Below are 21,153 nucleotides of genomic sequence, written 5' to 3'. Positions count from 1 at the left end.
CCCTCACCCTTCACTACCCTAAATTATACCCTTCCCCCACACCCCACCTAATATGCATTACACATATACCACTTCACCTACCATTTTCGGTGAAATAAATTCAGTGAAATATCATTAGGTAAAATGGTATTCGGTTAAATCTACGGTAACGATGAAAGCCACCCTCGAAACCTCATTTTTTTACTTCATATGTTTATACTTTATGTGAATTTTACAGTGGTAATTAGTTCTTTCTTTCACCAGGACAGGGACAAGTAACCTCTTTCTAGCCGAGCCACACATCTGTGACCAAGTAATGCTTCCTTGAAGGTCCCATGATCTAAAGTCACTTTTAACACTAAATAAGCAGGGCAATACCTCATGAAAATCAAGGTTAGAGGTGAGGTTCAGATTTGGGAGTAGCTGTGAGGCTACCATGGCATCTCAAAAGTGGTGGTGACTCATCAGAAACACTACTTTTGTATCTGTACACAATTTGATGTTACCTCAAATAGTGGCTCACTGACATTCTTCTCTGCTATCTGTGTTAATGACAGAGCTGCGCCATAATCAACATTGGTGCTGCACTCCATTCATGTGTCACTGTGTGTGGGCTTCCTGCTGATTGCTATTTCAAGTGGTGCTAGGAGGAGGAGACAGTGGGGGTGGGATATGTGAATGGAGGAGGCACTGAGGAATAACTTTCAGAATGTGAATGTCTTCCTCGTTGGGCCAGCATTGTGTCAGAGTAGCAGCACTGTTAATTGAGGCTCCCAAGCAGCCGTATTACACTGTAACCAATAATATAAGTATATATGTCTCTGGTGGTTCATTGTAATATTGCAAATCAAAGGCAATCATCACTTAAGAGCCCCACTCAAAACACTAAACCCGCACCCAATCCATCACACGGTCACATGTAAACAACATACAAGTGCATGCATCCATAGGTACATCAGAAAAAGAAGTATATGAAAAAGGTGCAGATTACTCGAAGAGACCTCACTGGGTGAGGGCCTGCACCAACCAAGGTTCATACTAGCGAGTATCTCCAAAAAACTACTGCTGAATGAAAAAGGGATGACAAGAGATTGAATCAACTAATGGGTCATCTTAGCCAATTGGGATGCCCGGTGCAGGGGTAGACATGGACTGGGCAATTATTTGCGTGGAAAAAAGGGTACTTGCGTGCCAAACTGTGCGCAAATCCACAAACATTGATTCATGGAATCGAATGTGTGATACTTTTCCCTGGACTTTGCGCAGGCTCGCCACGTCACTGCAAGCCGTCGAGGGCCTTGTGCGAGAGTCCACGCAGAGCGTGGCTTGCGCAGAGGACTGGGAAGGGGGTGGAACACCAGAAATGGTGAAGAACTTGCGAAAAAGTGGGTGTTCCGAGGGACAGCCTGCAAGCAGTTCCTCGCACGCCCACAATTGCGCGGCACAAGGCATGTTCATGGATTTGATTGCGCAACCTCTCAGTCGGGAAATGGCCACGCAAGTCCTTAATACTATCCGCCACCCGAAGGTAGGTGTAAGTACACATGCGCGTAGGATTCGCAGTGCGGAGCTGGGGTTGCATGTCAGATTTCGGGGTACATGTGCTCAACCAGGATTCTGGTCTAACTTAGGGGTGTTTGTACACAGTTTAGCGGGTTGCAGGGAGGGATTACGGCGGTTTGCATACAGATTTCCCAAGTAATTACTGAGTTACGATTTTTTATACGCATGTTGTCTCGGTGCCGGATAAAGTTACGGGGACCCTGCACAGGGTCCCTGAGATGCAGGTCTACTTTCGGGGGACCCAATGCACTGTTTGATCGGTACGTTATTTGCGCCCGGGCGAGCGCAGAAAGGTAGCTGATCTGGCTGTTGATGCTTTGAGTGTGGGCGTGTTGGGGGCATTCTGGTCGCGACTTGCGATTCCGGTCACTTTGCGCAGTAAATTCCATGAATATGCAGGGCACGCCTTTCTCATTCTGCAGTATAGCTCGTGAAGTGTCCTTCTCGGTGCGTGGTCCCTCATAGCGCTTTAGTGCGCCATCGTTTACTGGCAAGAACCAGCCTACCCAGTTCTCCAAGCGGACACTCCGCGCACCTAAGGGAGATAAAAAGAGACATTTTAAAACAGTGAAAAGGCATGCAAGAATAACAACTTCATAAACAGTGAAGTAACTGGACAGCACGCGCCCACCATAGACAACGCGCCCCTACCCAGAGAGTAGGACGGAGAGCCACCAATTCCGACGATCAGGCGGAATCCCATCAACACCGAGAACCACACCAGGGAACCATTGATAAGGGCATCAGCGACCAACTGGCTGAGTGGCGTCCCCGTCGATACCAGATGAGTGTAACAGAATGCGAAGCCTCACATAAATAATCCACCTGGGCGCCATGGAACCATCGGAAATCGACCAGTTGGCCCAATTGTTGGGGGACCTTCGTGCTGAGGTTCATTCAGCCCGACAAGAGACTAATGCACTCCGAAGAGACCTAATAGTGACCAAGGAGCGCACCGACGAAATCAGCAGACAACTCTTGCAATCGCAGGCAGGTCAGACTCCTCTGCCTGGAGGAAATCCACCGATGCAAAATCCTATCTCACCATCTAATACCCCCACACCAGTACAGATCACGCTGCCTGGAACAGTTCCGCTGGCACCACCAGAAAGGTTTTCGGGCGACCCACAGAAGTATGCTGCATTCATAAATCAGTGTCGCCTTCATTTCCTTTGTCGCCCTGGGGCATTTCCAAATGACCAAGCTCGGGTAGCTTTTATCCTATCATATTTGAGTGGAAGTGCAGCAGATTGGTCGATGCCGTTGGTGACCCATAATGATCCATTGTTACAGGACTATGGGGGCTTCCAGAGAGAAATGGAAAAACTGTTTTCTCGCCATACCCAGGAACAAGCAGTGGATAACAAACCCCTATCCCTCCGGCAGGGGAACCAAGACTTTTTAACATACATTGCAACTTTCAATAGACTGGTTTCTGAAGCCAGGTGGCCAGAAAACAAAAGAACCACTTTATTCCATCGAGGCTTACGAGGCGAATTAAAGGACGTCTTGGCCCAGGTAGTTGATCCCCCAGAGACTGTACCGAATTCATAAATCTGGTCGTGCAGCTGGACCATCGGTTGTAGGACCGAAAAGCAGACCGGTCCAAAGCAGACTTTCGAGTAGTTTATGTTTGGCCTAGAGACAACGCACCACGGGTGCCAGACAACGCCGTAGAACCCATGCAGATCGGAGGGTTACGACCTCCATTAACAAAACAAGAGCAGGATAAAAGAAGACAACAGCAACTTTGTTTGTATTGTGGAAAATCAGGACATTTCTTGAAAGACTGCCCGGTAAAACCCCCAAGGAGGACAGTGGGGGCCACAGAAAAGGATGAAGTTAAGGAATCAGAAAACTACCAAGCTCGGCAACCGTAGAGGTCAGTTTGTCGAGTGATGAGAAAGAGCCACTGACCTCACACTTTGCGATACCCGTGATCTTAATAAACCACCAACAATCGTCAAAGATGCATGCCGTAGAAGCGTACAACGACAGCGGAGCAGTTGGGAACTATATAGATCAAGAGTTGGCAGCAGAGATGAGGCTCCCTTTGTGTTCTAAGTCTACCAGGGACAAGGTGACTACTGTGGATGGGACAGAAATCGCCTCCAGACCAGTAACCCAGTGCACAGCTGCAGTAACCTTGCTTTGCCAGGATGGACATCGGGAGTGTATTTCGTTCGATCTTATTAAGGCATCTCAGTTCCGGTTAATACTAGGAATGCCATGGTTGGTTGCTCACAACCCTCTGATAGACTGGCGGGCACGGAAACTAACCTTCTCCGGCAACTGCTCCCTGGCCTGCTACTCTCCTGAACCAGAACACGACTCCTGTATCTCCAAGACTTCCAATACTGTAGATTCTACCTTAGGAGTAACTAATACTTTGCCAGATGAATATCATGACTTTCAGGACGTATTCCAAAAAGACCAGGCTAACAAATTGCCGCCGCATAGGCCTTATGATTGTCAAATTGACCTTATTCCCGGGGCACAAATCCTTTGCGGCAGGATCTACGCTCTCACCAAACCAGAAAAACTTCACCTGAAATCCTATTTGGACCAGTACCTTGCAAACGGATTTATCCGCCCATCTAAGTCCCCTGCACCCAGTCCTTTGTTCTTCGTACCGCAAAAGGAAGGGGAGGACCTGTATTGATTACCATGCAATAAACCAGATCACTGTGAAGAACTACTACTCCTTGCCTCTTATCCCGGAAATGCTAGACCAAGTCAAAGATGCCCAGATCTATACCAAATTAGACCTTCGGGGAGCATACCACCTGGTCCGGGTCAGAAGCGGAGATGAGTGGAAAACCGCCTTCCGTACCAAATATGGCTTGTTTGAATATCAAGTCATGCCTTTTGGCCTATGCAACGCTCCCGCAGCGTTTCAATATTTCATGAATGATGTCTTGAGAGAACTGATTGACGTTTGCGCCTTGGTGTACATAGATGACATCTTGGTCTACTCAGCTTCAAAACAAAATCACATCAGGCACGTTCGTTCAGTCCTCACCAAGCTCCGCCAACATTGTTTGTATGCAAAACTGGAGAAATGTTTTTTTCACGTCACCGAAGTAGAATTTCTTGGTTTCATCCTTTCGCCCAAAGGCATCAGAATGGATGTACATAAGGTTGACGCTATTCTAAAAGGGCCATCACCAACATCTCTGAAGGGGATGCAGAGCATGCTAGGATTTGCGAACATTTACTGCCGATTCATCCCAGACTTCTCTCAGGTTGTGCACCCGATCACAGTACTGCTACGAAAAAGCAATAAAAAGTTCGCTTGGACCGAGGAAGCAGAAAGAGCCTTTCAGGAACTGAAACAAAGGTTCACCTCTGCTCTAATCCTGCGGCACCCTCGCCCAGACCTTCCTTATATCGTAGAAACGGATGCTTCCAGTATGGCAATGGGAGCGCTCCTTTCACATAAGGCCCCAGAAACTGGCCAGCTGCATCCTGTGGCCTTCTGGTCAAAAAAGTTCTCACCTCCGGAAATTAATTACGCTATCACGGACAAAGAACTCCTAGCCATCAAGTCTGCTTTCAAGGCGTGGCGACACTATCTTCTGGGAGCTAGACACACCATTACAGTGATCACAGACCACCGGAACCTACAATATCTTAAAACAGCCAAAGCCCAGTCTTCACGCAGGTTACGGTGGGCCCTCTTCTTGGGCATTGATGAAACTGTATACACAACTCCAGACCCGGTACCCATCATACCAGAAGACAAACTTTTGGGTATCACAACAACCCTATTACAAGCCGAAATTCGATAGTCAATGAGCCCGGATGCTTTCCTCGCATGGCAAACTCAAGGAGAATAATATTGCATCAAGGATCATTTACCTTTTTTTAGGGACCGGCTATATGTACCCAAGAAGGAGTTACAACAGCATATCATTTCAGGCTATCATGACGCTCTGATCGAAGGACACCCTGGAATCGCTAAAACCTTAGCCAAGGTGAAAAAGAACTTTTGGTGGCCTACCTGGCGTAAGGAAATTGTCCAGTATGTTCAGTCCTGCGGCGTCTGTGCACAAAATAAATCACAGTAACAGAAACCATTGGGTCTCCTTCAACCACTGTACATCTCTCCTGCTCCATGGCACACTCTTTCTCTTGACTTTATCACTGATCTGCCACCGAGTTAAGGCTTTAACACCATTCTCGTAGTCGTGGATTTGTTCTCTAAATTGGCACATTTTATTCCTCTCAAGGCCCTCCCGGACGCATCCACCCTTGGCAGAAGTATTTCTGGAAAACATTGTCAAGCTACATGGTTTTCCATCAGTTCTGGTCTCCGATCGAGGCAGCCAGTTTGTATCCAATTTTTGGAGAAAATGTTCCCCAAATGGACGGCCAAACCGAGAGGACCAACCAGACTCTCGAGCAGTATTTACGGTGCATGCTGCACCATGAATTGAGAGATTGGAAGGACTTACTTTGGGTAGCTGAGTACGCGTATAACAATTCCGTACATTCTAGCACGGGACAAACACCTTTTTACACCCTGTATGGCAGACATCCACGTACCTCAGAACTCGACCTTCCTGCCAACTTGGAAATGCCTGCAGTAAAGACTCTTCACACAACCATAACTCAGGCGTTCAGAAAGGCGAAGGAACATCTTATTCATGCTAAAGAAAAACAAAAGCACTTCGCCGACCAGCATCAGAAAAAGGCCCCAGACTATCAAGTGGGAGACCAGGTTTAGTGTACCCCTCAAAGGGACCCGGACCTTCCATCCTCGATATTTGGGACCCTATACCATCAAGGCAATTATCAACCCGGCAGCCGTCAAATTGGACTTACCACCTAATCTACAAATCCATCCGGTATTCCATGTATCCCTCTTAAAACCCATGCCACCCGGTAAACGAATCAAGACACCACCTCAACCCATACTAATTGATGGAGAACCAGAATTCGAAGTCAAAGGCATCCTGGACTCAAAATACTCTAGAGCCAAGTTATATTATCTCATCGACTGGAAGGGATTTGGGCCTCAGGATAGGTCCTGGGAACCCAGTGGGAACATCCATGACCACGTCTGATCAAGAAGTTTCACCAGAACTTCCCAACTAAACCTGGACCAGACAGGAGACACACCATGGGAGGGGCCTTGGGGGGGGAGTGCTGTCCCGACCCTCATCCCTGATCCCCACTGGCGAGCCCATTGGCCAGGTGGAATCAGGACTCGGATCGCTTATAAGGCCTGGCATCCACTTCTCAGGCCCTCTTGGGGCCAGTCAACAAAGATAGACATCTGCTTGTGGAACTACCTTTTAGGGCTTTCAGTCAACATGGAGGCATCCACATAGCTTGATTCCTAGAATGAAGCTATGCGGTATAGTGTTTTGGGTGTGGTGGCCTAGGGACTAATTTACCTGGACTACTTTGCAGTGGCTATTTAAACCGCACCCGAACAAGACAACACGCTTCGCGTTACTTTGCTACTAGCAACGTGACGCTCACTGTGGCCAGCTTTCTCACGAACCTGACGAATTCCGGACCTGCAGAAAAAACAAAGAACATCGTTAGCAGCAGAAGCTTACCTGTAATCTCCATCCTTCACTGCTCGCAGCTCCTGGGCAGCTCCGTTTGAAGAGTTTGCCTCCCGGATCGAAGGACCTGAAAAAAGGAGAAAGACATTATTAAAGGAGGTAGAAGAGACATTACAACCACAAAGCGCTTAGAGACTTACCTGGCTGGCTGATTTTCGATCGGCATAGCTCCGGAACTCCATCCGCGCTGGGAGCACACCGCAACCTACGAAAAAGAGAAAAGCACAGGTCAGTGAAGACAAGACATCGCTGTGCTGCGCAAAGCGCTTCCTTACCGCATCATAGCGCTTTGGTGCGCCATCCTTTACCAGCAAGAACCAGCCTACCCAGTTCTCCAAGCAGACACTCCGCGCACCTAAGGCATATAAAAAGAGACATTCTAGAACAGTGAAAAGGCATGCAAGAATAACAACTTCATAAACTCGCAATAAGACCTACCTGAAAGTCATTACTAGGGCTGCAGTCAGTGAAATAACTGGACAGCACACGCCCACCACAGACAACGCGCCTCTGCCCAGAGAGTAAGACGGAGAGCCCACCAATTCCGACAACCAGGTGGAATCCCATCGACACTGAGAACCACACCAGGGAACCATTGAGAAGGGCATCAGCGACCAACTGGCTGAGTGGCGTCCCCGTGGATACCAGATGAGTGTAACAGATGCTTCCTGATCCCATCTCTGGGGGTGGTGGACGGTGGGATGATCACCTAGGAGGAGACAGTGCCCAGGGAGGTGAGGAGATTCCATGGGATGAGACACTGTATTTTTCCTCTGACAGGAAGATTCTTACCATTGTACTAAAGTGGTTATGGCTTATTGTCATTTCAATGTCTCTCAACCTCATATTAGATCTAAGGTCATAAACCCCAAAGTTATAAAATCAGACTAAACTATACCAAAAGAAATATCGTTTTTGGGATCAAACTAAATACCTTCCTCAATCCCATGGGTAGAATGTGACGGATCATGGAAATATTGTCTTCATTAAACCATCTTCCTCTGTGATAGCTCATTCTCATAGTCCCTCTGTTAAAAACCTCAAGGGAATTTAGTCTACTCTTACAAATGCTTTACAAGTCGAAAACCCTAACTTTGTTAAAAGAAACTGCAAGTCCAGGAATACTAGAGTTACTGAGACGAAGAACAGGGCCGAAGAGGCATGCAGGTGTAGCAGTCGGGCAATTAAGCCTATTAGCCATTGCAGTAGTCAGTCAGTTAAGGCTAATAGCCCACACCTGAAGAGAGTCTTTAACCTGTGAGGCATAAAGGGCCCCATCAGGAGAGGAGGAGTAGGAGGAGCTGGAATGAAAATTGATAGGCTGGCTGCATCATTAGTAGCAGAGGAGAAGGACAAGACTGGGAAATCACAAGGAAGTGGGCGTACAGAAGGGGTGCCAGCACATGGAGACAGCAGATTTCTCTTGCAAGTTCTGAGAGAGCTCTGTTCTCCCAAAACAGAGGCTGTGAAGAGGAAGATATGCAAGAGGCTGAATGTTCCCCATGTGAACCTGATTTTCTTTTTCTTTGTGAGGAGGCTACAACATCTTGTAGCCTTGGCGGTTCCACGTCCATTGAATAGCCTTTGAGGGACAACTTCCAACATGGCCTCCCTGCACGGCACCAGCAAAAGTTGATCCTCGCAGGGACCATTTTAGCACCCATTAGCCATTGGCTCCACTTCCTGGAGCAGGGGGGAAGAGCCGGCAGGCGATCGCCAGCCCCCTCAAGGGCCGTGGTACAAAAGGGCCATTCTCCACTGGAAGCGCCTTTTATTTTTGTCTGTGAGGAGGATTCAACATCTTGCGGACACCACACCGTGGCTGTTCCACATCCATTGAATAGCCTTTGAGGGACAACTTGCAACATGGCCCCCCCACGTGGCACCAGCAAGATCTGATCCAAGCAGGGACGAGCCCCAGACTCATTGGCCACTTCCTGGAGCAGGGGGAAGGAGCCAGCAGGCGATTTCCAGCCCCCTCGAGGGCTGTGGTACAAAAGGGCCGTTCACCGCTAGAAGCACCTTTTCTTTTTCTCTGTGAGGAGGCTACAACATCTTGTGGACAGCAAGGGACAACTTGTAAAATTCCGGCACCACATGGCACCAGCAACAGCTGATCCTCACAGGGATGAGCCCGCATTGGCCGTTGGATCCACTTCCTGGAGCAGCGGGAAGGAGCCAGCATGCTATCGCAGGCCCCCTCTAAGGCTGTGGTACAAAAGGGCCATGCCCCGCTGTAAGTGCCTTTTCTTTTTCTCTGTGAGGAGGCTACAACATCTTGTGAACACTGCACCTTGGCGGTTCCATATCCGTTAAAGAGCCGGCAAGGGACAACTTGCAACGTGGCCTCCCCATGCGGCACCAGCAATAGCTGATTGTCGCAGGGACAAGACCTGCACTCATTGGCCATTGGCTCCACTTCCTGGAGCAGGGGGAAGGAGCCGACAGACGATTGCCAGCCCCCTCATAGAGCTTCATCTAAGGGTCAAGTCCCTCCCTGGCAGGCCCTCTCCAGGCCTGAGAGGACTATGAGGCCCCCCACCGCCTACCACTTCACTGATTGCCACCTTGTTGTGGCGTCTCCCAACAGCCACCGGTAAGCAATCAACATCCTGCATTGTGGTCTGGCCCCTCATGTTACTGCGACCACATACTCTCGGCCTCCACGTCTCCCCGCTGTATTTAGGGATGTAATGCACGTTCATGCTTCCTCAGTCTACTGCACGTCTACCATGATCGCCAGCATGCACATGTGTGCAACTCTGACTTTTCTTTCTTCCCACGGCTGATTTCACAATGGTTAGCCCACTATGTTGTTCTTCCAACCTAGTTGTGCTTTCAAATCTGTGCATGCCCCCCTTTTGTGCTGTACTTAGTGCTCTTTGGTAAATTCGTATTTAGGTGTGCTTTCAAATCTGTGCATCCTCTTGCCTCCCTTGGCTGCTAGGCTGCCTGGTGAGTTTGCCTGTGCATTGTGCAGCTTCTCCAACTGTCCCTTTTTCCTCCACCTCAATGGCACTCTCGATCTCGCCCATCTATTCTAACTGCTACTCTACCACCTATCCCACCTCTCTCACGAAATCTGGGAGAAAAATGTTTTGAAAAGATCTCTTGGCCTCTAATACTGGCCTACCTATTGCTGACACCTACGTTAGTACTACTTCCAGACAGACTATCACTGACATCCTCTTCTCTGTCCCCTCTCTAGACCTTTAGACCTCCCACCTGATCTCTACCCCCTCCCCTTTTTTCTCTTCACCCATTAATGGCGGCACATGATGGGAAGTACTTTTGGTGCACTTCTCATCCTCTAGCTGCATTATTAATGTCTATCACAATGGCACTATCATGGCCCAGGGTCCTCAACCCAATCTTTTTCTCTTTGACCGGTGCCTGCCGGACCTTATCAACTTCCTACCTCCTCCTGCTACTCCTCCCCCTCTCTCTCTGCATCTCCTTTACCACCTCCGACGTGTGTACCACCTCCCTGTACCCATCCTCAGAAAACCTTCAAAGGTGGTGACCTGCTACACTTAGCCACTCTGTACACTCGATCTGCTGTCAAACATTCATCTAATATCTGCCTCCTTCTTGAAGACTTTGATTTCAACGACCTCGCTCTCACCGAGACGTGGTTCAATGCCAGCTCAGTCACTGTTTTTGACTCCGTTCTCCCTGACGGCTACAAGATCCTCTCCAAACCCCGGCCCAACCGATCTGGTGCTGGAGCAGCCCTGATCTTTCCTGAGTGGGTTCCTACCTCTCACATACCCACCCAGCCTACTCCTCCTTTGAAAGTCTTGTCTGCAAGCTGGGTGTCTCTCAGACTCTCTCTCAACCCTTGCCACTATCTATAGGCCCACTGTCCCTGTGTTTATCTTCCTTGCAGAATGGGCTGACTTCACCTCCTCTCTTCTGACCTCTACCTCTAAACTCCACTTCCTTGGAGATTTCAACATCCACCTTGACTCTACAATTTCTACCTCTTCACTCTTCCGTGATCTCTGTACCTCTCTCTCCCTCACTAGTCTCCTTTCTGGCCCTACCACCTCTAACGGACATACTCTTGATGCATTCATCCCCACTGGTCTCCCGTTCTCCAATCCTCTCTCCTGGTCTGACCACTCTCTCCTCTCTTCTCATCTGGGACCTCTCGGCCTCCTGACCGAGCCTCCAACAGCACTCTCAGCCTCCTTCGTGGCCTTACGACCGATGAAACAAGTTACAGCTGCTGTGTTTGCCTCCACCTACATTCCTCCTCATTTCCCTCCTCTTCACTCTCCCACTGACTCTGTCCTTGCCAATCTTCATCTTGCTATCGCTAACACTCTTGAGATTCTTGCCCCTGCCATGAGGATCCACCTGAAATCTGCCTCCAAGAGTAACAGTAGATTTGACTCCGTTTTAGCCACTCTGAAACGCAAGTGCATAGTTGCTGAATGGAAGTGGCAGACCTCGCCTCATCCTTGACAAACTGGGCCGTCGCCTACTCCTAAGGCAATACGGTATCTCTATCCACTCCAAGAAGAGGGCCCAGATCCAGGCCCATATCTCTGGAGCCTCTAACAACATGGCTGAACGCTTTAAAATCTGCAAGGAACTAGCCAATCTGAGTCTCCACCTCCCATCTTCCCTCTCAGGCACTCTGTACTGCACTGGCCACACATTTCACCTCTAAAACTCAGGACATTCTGTCCTCTCTCTCTCTTCATCCCCTTCTACTATTCCTCACCCTGTCCCCCTGCCTCCCTTGGCCTCTCTGCCACCCCCACCCACTCTCTCCTCCTTCTCACCTATCACAACAGATGAGATGTCTAGAGTAATCTTCGCTATAAAGGCCTCATCCAAACAGGTTTCTCCCTTTTCTTCCAGAACCATTAAAGGCAACATTTCCGCCCTCGCTGTGGCTCTTCCTGACTTCTGCAACCACTCCTTAGCTGCTGGCTCTTTCCCTTCTTCTCTCAAGCACTTCCTTCTGCTAAAAAAGCCTTCAGCCGACCCCTCGTGTATGGCCAACTACCACCCTATTTCTACTACACCCTTCCTTGGGAAAATCCTGGAGAAATTGGTCTTCCCCCAACTGACCCAACAGACTGAGCATGCTGGTTGTTTACACAACCATCAATATTGATTCTGAGCATCCAGAGGCATGAAACTGCTCTCCTGAACACCTGTGAAGAACTGCTCGCAAATCTTGACTCTAACGCTCCTGCTGTTCTCATTCTCCTTGACCCCTCTTCCGCCTTTGACACGGTCAACCATTCTATCCTCCTAAAGCGTCTCCAAGATACTCTTGGTATCTCAGACCGGGCACTGGTTTTGTTGACCTCCTTCCTCACTGACCGCCTGTCCCAGGTTCTCCTGGGCTCCTCCTCCTCCTATACATGTGGTGTTCCCCAGGGCTCTATCCTCTGGCCTTGGCTTCTCAACATCTACCGTCTACCTCTTCCTCACCAGAAATCTGCCGTCTCTCCTCATTTCCAGTGTTACACAAATGACACACAACTCTTCTTCAAGCTCATCTCTTCCTCCTCTATCATCCATGACTGCCTGTCTGTTATTCAGTCTTGGTGCTCCTCCAATGATCTCTGTTTAAATGCCAGTAAGACCGAGATCCTTCCTATCGGGACACATGCTCCTCATTTCCATCCTGCACCCTGGCCACCCTCCATGGGCTCACCTCCCACTGAGGCCAACAACCTTGGGGTCGTCTTCGACTCCTCTCTCTTTTGCGCTTCATATTTTGGAACTTGCCAAGAAGGCCCATTAAAAACTTCAACCCCTTCGAGTCATTCTCCTTTTCCCCACCTTCTCCCAGAAGTTTAATGTCTCTAGAGCTCTGGTCCTCTCCAGGCTAGATTATTGTAACGGCCTGTTCCTCAACCTGCCTCTTTTTTCACTATGTCCTCTTCAACTAATCCAGAATAGGGCTGCAAGACTTATCCTTGGCCTCAAGCCCTGGGACCATATCTCTCCAGCTCTAAAATCTTTCCAGTGGCTTCAGTTGATACAAGAATCAAATTCGTCATTTCACCAAAATGCCTGGGGTAGCGGGAGTGACATCACGCAACCCTTCACCCTTGATGACATCATAGGAAGTGATGTAATTTGACCCCACCCCGAAGTGAGATCGCGGGAAGCAATGGAACACAACCTTTCACCCATTGACGAAACAGGAAGTGGCATCACATAGCATTGTACACTACAAAAAATATGCTTACGATACCACTATAATGTGCAGTACATTTCATACAAGAATGGATCGCCATATGTATTGTTAAGATCAGTGTGTATAGGCGCATGTTACCAAATATATCAATATAAGCAGACGTCCAAGACAAATGATAATGATGTGTTATATAGCACTTAAGCTTAAGATCTTTATATAGGAAAAATATACACCCAATATCACCCAACTACTCATTTATCGACCTCAGAAGGATGAAAGGCTGAGTTGAGGCGTTTAAAAACAGACTAAATCAGTGACTCACAGCCTGAAGTGTGCCAGAAATAAACCTTTAATGAGTGTAGCAATTATCCTATAGAATTCCAGAAAGACACATTATTTAGTATTCCTATTCTTTCTTATTTGAGGTCAGTGCTGAAAGTGTTAGACTTGTGGCACTCCTGTTCTTATTTTTCTTCTTTTCAAGAAAGCCAGCCACTCCAGAAATAAAGAGCCGCATGGTGCTGGCCACAGCCCAGAAGCTTGCATTAAAAAAAAACGTTTTTTAGAGGTCACAAGGGAGACCTCTGTGCCCTCTACATGACGTCCCTGTGCATGTGCCTAATTGTAATTCCCAAAGGAAGTTAGAATCTCATCCTTTACCGTTACATGGGAATACAATTATTTATTCAACTTTAAACCTTAAAATCTGCTTAAAGAGAAGTCTTGTCTACCCAATTGTGTTTTCTCTTGAAAGACTGAACCCTATACTGTATCCAGAAGTGACAATTGTTCTAGTTCCAAGAAGTAAAGAGTTCAAAGTATTAAAAAGAAGAACAAGCATTACCCAAGCCAAGAGGCAAAACTTTTTCATAGTCAAACCAGTCTTGCTAAGAGTTTCAAGAGCCATCTAATTCTACTCTGACATTGTTAACAGTCAAGTGGCCGATGAAACAAGTACACCATTGTTGCCTGAAGCTGTTAAAGCACATAAGCTTCTGGGTAATTACTTGGGCTGATGACTGGCAGAAAGTTGGAAGTAAAGCTTGAAAAAGGGAAACAAATGCTTGGGAAAAATACTCTGAAGTAAAATACAACGTCGTGTGGTGCTTAAGACTGCTGAAGCTAGAAATAAGTGAGTCTTGTGGGCAGAAGCATGTTGTTCTTAAGGCAGTCAGACAGACGGAAGAGGCAAAGAGGCTTCCCCTTTTGAGAAAGTGATAAAGAGTATCTTGCCTACCTGAAGAGGTTAGAGTGTCTTGTCAGAGCCTGACTAACCATTCCAAAGTACTGAGCAGTAGTAGTGGTACGTGAACTGTGGTGGTATATTCAGTTGTCAGCAGATGACACATTGAAGTGGTTTGACCCCTTAACGTACTGTGAGACAAAGGTGACTGTTCTCAGAGTACCAACAGTAGAAGTGTGGTTGTTGAAAATAGAAGCAGCAGCACAGAGAAAGCATCCTGACAAATGTACCAAATGTAAACTTGTAACTGAAGAAGTCCTAAAGATTTGTGTATTGTTGACATTGGAGAAATATTACACCTGCTTTTTGAACTGTGACCATTTATCTGAAGGAAGAGACAATATATCATAACCAGGATTACCATTGGTGCTATTTCTTTTTCTGGAAGTTGGAAGCAGATCTTTTCATCCAGGAACAAAAAGTTGTTACCAATGGATTTTTGTTTGATGAACTTTTTCATTGACTTTGAACTTTCAAGAGCAGGTTCAAATCATGTATTTTCTTTTGCTGAGCAATTTGGAGTTGACTTTAAATCCTGGGAAAGGGATTTTACCCAGGACAGGAGAAGGCCATTTAGTTATTGTGTTGATATTGTTTATTATATTGTGTTGCTATATTATTCCTTTGTATGTTTGTTGTTTAGTGTGAGGGCCAGTTTACCCATGCTAGAGAATGTTCCCTTAGTCTTTAGATTAGGTAGGAAATTCCTCTGCAGAGTAGGGCAAGCAAGGAGTTTTCTTTATATGATTTCTTTATTAAAATGGCATATTTTGAGAAATCTACAAGCAGTTGTCCGTCTCGCATTACTGGCCACTCACACTCCCCTCCCCTTTCTTGCTTCCTCAGACCCCAGCTGGAGGCAATTTTACAGGAGCTAAGATCACTCAAACCATTTATGGAAGTTACAAACCATAAACACCAGCTGTTAGACGACATATGGTCTACATTTTAAGCGAGGATGAAGGTTGTTGAGAACAGGATATGTGTGGTAAAGGACATATCACCCAGAGTGGCGCACTTAGTGAAGGCAGTAAAAGACCTACAGAAACGCAATGAAGATCTCATTAACAGGCGGGGTTAACAACCTGCGCATATCTGGTCTACCAAAGGGCTGTGAAGGGGATGACTCTATACTCATCCTATAAAATATGCTACCCACTCTCCTTAATCTTCCACCAACTATTGTATTAAACATTCAGAGGGTGCATGAAATTGGAGTTAAAGAATTTTCTAGCCATTCACACTCTACTCTGCGTACTCAGATTTTTCTTCTGCTGGAACATACACAATTCGTCAGGAAGGTGCAGGAAATCAACCAACTTAGTGGGAAAGGAAATACAATCTACATTCTGAAGATGCATCAAAGAAACAGGCACAATGCAGGAAAGAATTTCCGACCTACCGTCCGGTGTTAAAACAACTAAACGTCAGATACGACCTGTTGCACCCATGTAAAGCGACTGCTAATGTAAGAACATCGGAATTTGATGATCCAGTGGACCTTAAATCCTTCATCAGATATCTTAAAATAGAAAATATGGATACAGCCTTACCATTAACTACACACCGACTGCCATCATCTAATGTTTCTCTTTAATTGAATGTGCCATCTAATGACATTTATACAGTTGTCATGGATATCCAATGTTATTATCTTGTTAATGGTGGTGGCGATGGTCAGATGTCTGTTCTCCGTTGGGCCTTTTTGAGTCACTCACGTGCCACCTATTCCTATGATCGGTTTCTTTTTTCATTCTGCAATCTTGTCAACATTTATTGCTTTTCATTCTTCTGATGCAGTTATTTTTAACACAGCCTATAATCTTGCTATATTAACGCTTGCGCCGCTCTGTCGAGTTTTGCAGTATCTATGTTCTCCCCATGTATATGCCTATGCCACAATCAATTTGCAACACAGGCAAAACAGTAATAAGTCCTCATTTACTCTGCTTCTGATCTCCCATGGATATATTATTATAAGGTTTCTCCAATGTCCACCTACCTATGTGAGAACCTTGTGATCAGCTCTAATGGTAGTTAGATGTATTTCCTGGAATATTAAGGGTATTGATAATCCAGTTAAGAGACAGAAAATGTTAACCCAATTTATGAAATGTAATCCGTCAGCTGCATGTATTCAGGAAACACATTTATCATTGCAGGAGTCAATGAAATTAAAAACGTTCTGGGTGCGTGAGGTTATAGCCAGTCAGGCAGATGGGAAACTGAATGGTGTTGCGATTCTAATCAACAAACGTCTGCCTCATAAAATTCTACAAAAAGTTGCAGATGATAAAGGAAGATGAGCCTGGGTTAAATTACAATTAGATCTTGAAATTGTCTCAGTCAAGAACATTTATGGCCCAAAATACCTCAACCATGAATTTTGGACAAACATTAAGCAAGCTATTCTCCAGTCCAATCTAAGAAACTTCATTTTATGCAGCGACTTTAACAATATCATAGACCCTCTTATGGAGAGACGTTCTAATAGTATTTTTAAGAGCTCCAAAACACATAAAGCGTTTTGCCGCTGCACATCTGAAGTTGGTTCACTAGACTCCTGGAGGTTGACTCTTTCCACAGAGCTGATTTGTACCTTCCACCTCATAATACACTCTCATGCTTAGACTATATTTGTGTGGCCAAAACCTTATCTGAAGCTATATTACATTCTAAAATTGCAAACACAAGTGTATCTGATCATTCACCTGTAATCACAAATTTGACCTTACAGACATTAAAAAGCACTCAAATAGATGGAGATTTAACAACTTCCTTTTACAGGATAAGGACTTTGAGCGATCTTTTCTCTCTTCCCACCAGCAATTGTTTGATAATAATCATGATCATGATACTTCTACGGTAAATAATTGGGATACATATGAAGTGGCCTTGAGGGGTCATATTATTTCCCATGTAATTAAAAAAAGAAGTAAAGAAAAAGAGATTTAGATTCTCTAAATAAATAACTCACTAAAAGTGAGAAACAATATTATCAAAACCCTAAAGAGCAATGGTTTCACACTATCCTACTTTTGCAAACGCAAATCAACAAACAATATACTGACCAAGCCTCTGGGGTAATTCTAAAATACAAATCTAAAGTTGACCAAACCTCCAAGAAAGTGAGTAGAGCATTTGCTTCCTACTTAAAAAGTTAAAAAGGATAAAGCTACTATTTCACATATTAAAAATTATCAGGGTATTATGGTTTCAGGGGTGCGAGACAGGCATGGTATCAAGAGAGACACAGACTCAAGGTTACAGTTTCAAAACCTTTATTTAATAAAGTTCTGGGGTTGGTGTAATACCTAACTGGCCCTAACTCTAAAGGGATTGTTTCCTTAACTGATGTTTCTAAGGGCCGTCAATGTCTGAAAGTCCAAAACCAAAATCCGTCAGTGTCTAAACCTATGCTTGCCCTCACTCTTTGACAAAATGTGATAGGAAGTCTTCTTAAAGAAAAACAGTGGTTCAAGAAAAAGGAAATGTAAACCACAGCTGGTTTCAGGTAGTCTTAGCAATAGGTGTAGTTCTGCCAGTTCAAAATAGTTCAACTCAAAAGGGTTGTCCTTGGAATCTTCCACGTAGGGCTATTGCAGTAAGTCAATAGAGTTCACAATGTCTCGGGGTCCTTGAGGTTCCCTTCCCCAAGCTTTGATCTTTGCAGTTGCAAACAAAAAATACACAGTTCCTGTTAGTCTTCTCAGGGTTCCCTTCCCCAAGTCTAGGACTCTCTTAACAAAGTTCAACAATGTCTTTAGTGGGCCTCTTAGGGTTCACTTCCCCAAGACTAGGCCCCTCTTTACAAAGTTCACCAATGTTTCTTGCAGGCCTCTGAGGGTTGCCTTCCCGAATCCTAAGTCCCTCTTTATGAAGTTCAACAAACAAAAGTTTGTGTGAGCCTCTTAGGGTGCCCTTACCCTAGACCCCTCTGGTCTCGAACAAACAAAACAAAATATAACACATTTCTTCTTAGGCTTCTAAGGGTTCCCTTCCCCAAGCTTATGCTTCTCTGTTTCAAATTAAATATTCAGCTTTGTTAGGCCTCTGAGGGTTCCCTTCCCCAAGCTTAGGCACCTCAAGTTTCAAACACAAGTTCAGGATGTCAGGATGTACCTTTTTCTTATATACAGTTTCTTTCACATACAATCCGTTCATGGGGTAGAATCAGAGACTTTCGCAAACGCCAGGCTCTTTGCTCCTCCAAAGCACGATCATTCTGATCTTTAGCCTCTCTCTGTATTTCTTGTACTTGATTTCCTTTTAACCTTTTATCTTCACATGCTTCCTGCACCGCTTTTCTCTCTCTCTGTGTTTCTTTCACGTTGTTGTGTACACTTTCACCTTCTTTTGCTTTACTTTCCCTATGTTGCCCTTCTTGAACACTTCCATCTTTTTATCGTGTATACTTGCACTTGTCCTTTTCCTTACCATACTTCCTGCACACTTCTTTCACTCTTCTGTGTACTGGCTTCCTCCTTTCAGGTCATTTGCACCCTTTTCTTACTTCTATATCTCTTTAAATGTATTTACTCTGGACTTTGCTTTATTTCTGCACTGCTGGTTTAAATGTCTTAACTCTGGACTTTGCTTTATTTCTACGCCACTAGCTCGCTTTCTCCATCATTCCAATTTCCTTGTTCCTTCTTTCTTACTTTCTGTCCTTCCATGCTTTCACTCTCGCTTTCCGCTCCGTGCAGCTTTAGAAAATCTTGTCTTTCTCACTTTCCACTCCAGAAAACCACAACCCTTGAGTTTCTCTCTCTCTCACTTGTTTGAAACTCACCAGGTAGCGTAGCACTGGTGAACGGTCTTTCCTGGAGGCATTGGGTCGAAGTCAGGGTCTCACCACCTGCCCCTCAGATACCCTTGGGACTGGTACATGTCCCAAGAGAACAGTCTTTTTCCTGAACACCGCCAGCAGGATACAGGCTCCCTTGCTCCGGCTCCTTGGAGACACGGCTACCTAGCCACGCTGCAGCCCCTCATGATCACCGGGCCAGATCTTGGCACTCTGTTGTCCTCCGGATCCTCCAGGCTTCTCTTCCTGCATCTTCCCACACCTTGGCTCCTCTGGTCCAGTCAGCATCCTCAGCTTGCTCTGCTGTTTATACAAAACCACACCTTTTATAGTTGAAAGGAGAGTCAAGTGGAGTCAGGTGTTTGTGGTCATTGTTAAATGCCTGACCCTGCCTAACTCTATTAGTGGGACAACCGAATGGTAGTTGGTAGCAGTCTTCTCTCTGTTTCTCAAAGTGTTTCTCATAGGTAATCATCACTATTCTTGGTCTCTTCTTCTTCCCAGTATTAGCTGGCAATGGGAGGGGGAGTTGAATTGGGATTGGAGGTTAGATCTATTTAATGGAATACTATTAGGAGATCAACAAGGGAGATAGGGGAATCCTCTAGCCTTGTTTTTATTTAATGGGATGGCTTCCCCTTTTGGTAGAGTATTCCATATCCCTGATGTACAGAGGAGAATTGCCTAGCATTCTGGTGCTTAGAATTTCGGTGCTGGGCTGCCCCTCAGTAGGACAAAGACTGATATGTTTGGGATATTTCTCCTCTGTGAAAGAAAGTGAGCTAAAGAATCTGGGTGAGGCTCTCGTAACCAGGACTAATGTCTGGCAGAGAGACTCCCAGGACCCCTCTTATTTTTTACATATTTAAGTAGCTTTGGGTCTCACCCTAAGTTACTAGGGGAATACAGACATGGACCCCTTGCTCACGATTCTTACAGAGGCACAGTTCCACCCTACTGATGAGGTCCAACCAGACCGAAACCCGTGTCTGGGGTTGCTTTTGGTACTCTTGTTCAGAGGAGAATTGCCTAGCATTTCGGTGCTGGACTGCCTCTCGGCAGGACAAAGACTGATATGTTTGGGATATTTCTCCTCTGTGAAAGATAGTGAGCTAAAGACTCTAGGTAAAGCTCTCATAACCAGGACTAATGTCTGGCAGAGAGACTCCCAGGGCCCCCCTTGTTTTTTGCATTGTTCTGAGTCTCGATAGTATTCTCTGTGGTTTAGATTGGTAGAAGATTAATAGATATTAATATCAAAGTCCCGTCTCTGCCTTGTTTGTTATTTCTTCTCACCCAATTCTAGGTAATTAACTCTTTTCCTCCTCCCCCGTGGGTCATGGATAATTGGACTTGAATTAAGGACAATGAGACCTGGATCATGGATGAGGGAATCAGCATATCCCTAAAGGCTTCCGGGACTTACTCTCCTTCCCTTACTGTCTCATTGGAATACTGCGTCTCGCCCGTAGATACCTCACTCCCAATCCCCAACGACCCTTCATCCAGGTGATCCTCCCCCGCTTGTCCACCCCCATGTGTGGATATAACAACAATGGCCATCCCCTGGCCACCTGAGAAGAAGATCCAGGGGAATAGGAGTGAGAAAACCCTCAAGTTTCTCACAGGGGATAAAGCAATACTTGATACCTTAGGAACATTCTATAAAAATGTATATTCCTCTGAACAAGTTTGCTCTCTAACCAATCTTAATTCCTTCTTTGGCAACATCAGTAGAAACTCTTACCCGCATTTAGACTTCAGTGGTTTAGATGATCAGATTAATATACGCCATTAATGACTTATAAAAAGG

This window comes from Ambystoma mexicanum, chromosome 6p, assembly GCF_040938575.1.
Source record: "Ambystoma mexicanum isolate Mex_15411 chromosome 6p, UKY_AmexF1_1, whole genome shotgun sequence".
NCBI classification, from domain to species: domain Eukaryota; kingdom Metazoa; phylum Chordata; class Amphibia; order Caudata; family Ambystomatidae; genus Ambystoma; species Ambystoma mexicanum.
Note: the sequence above shows the minus strand (reverse complement) of the source record.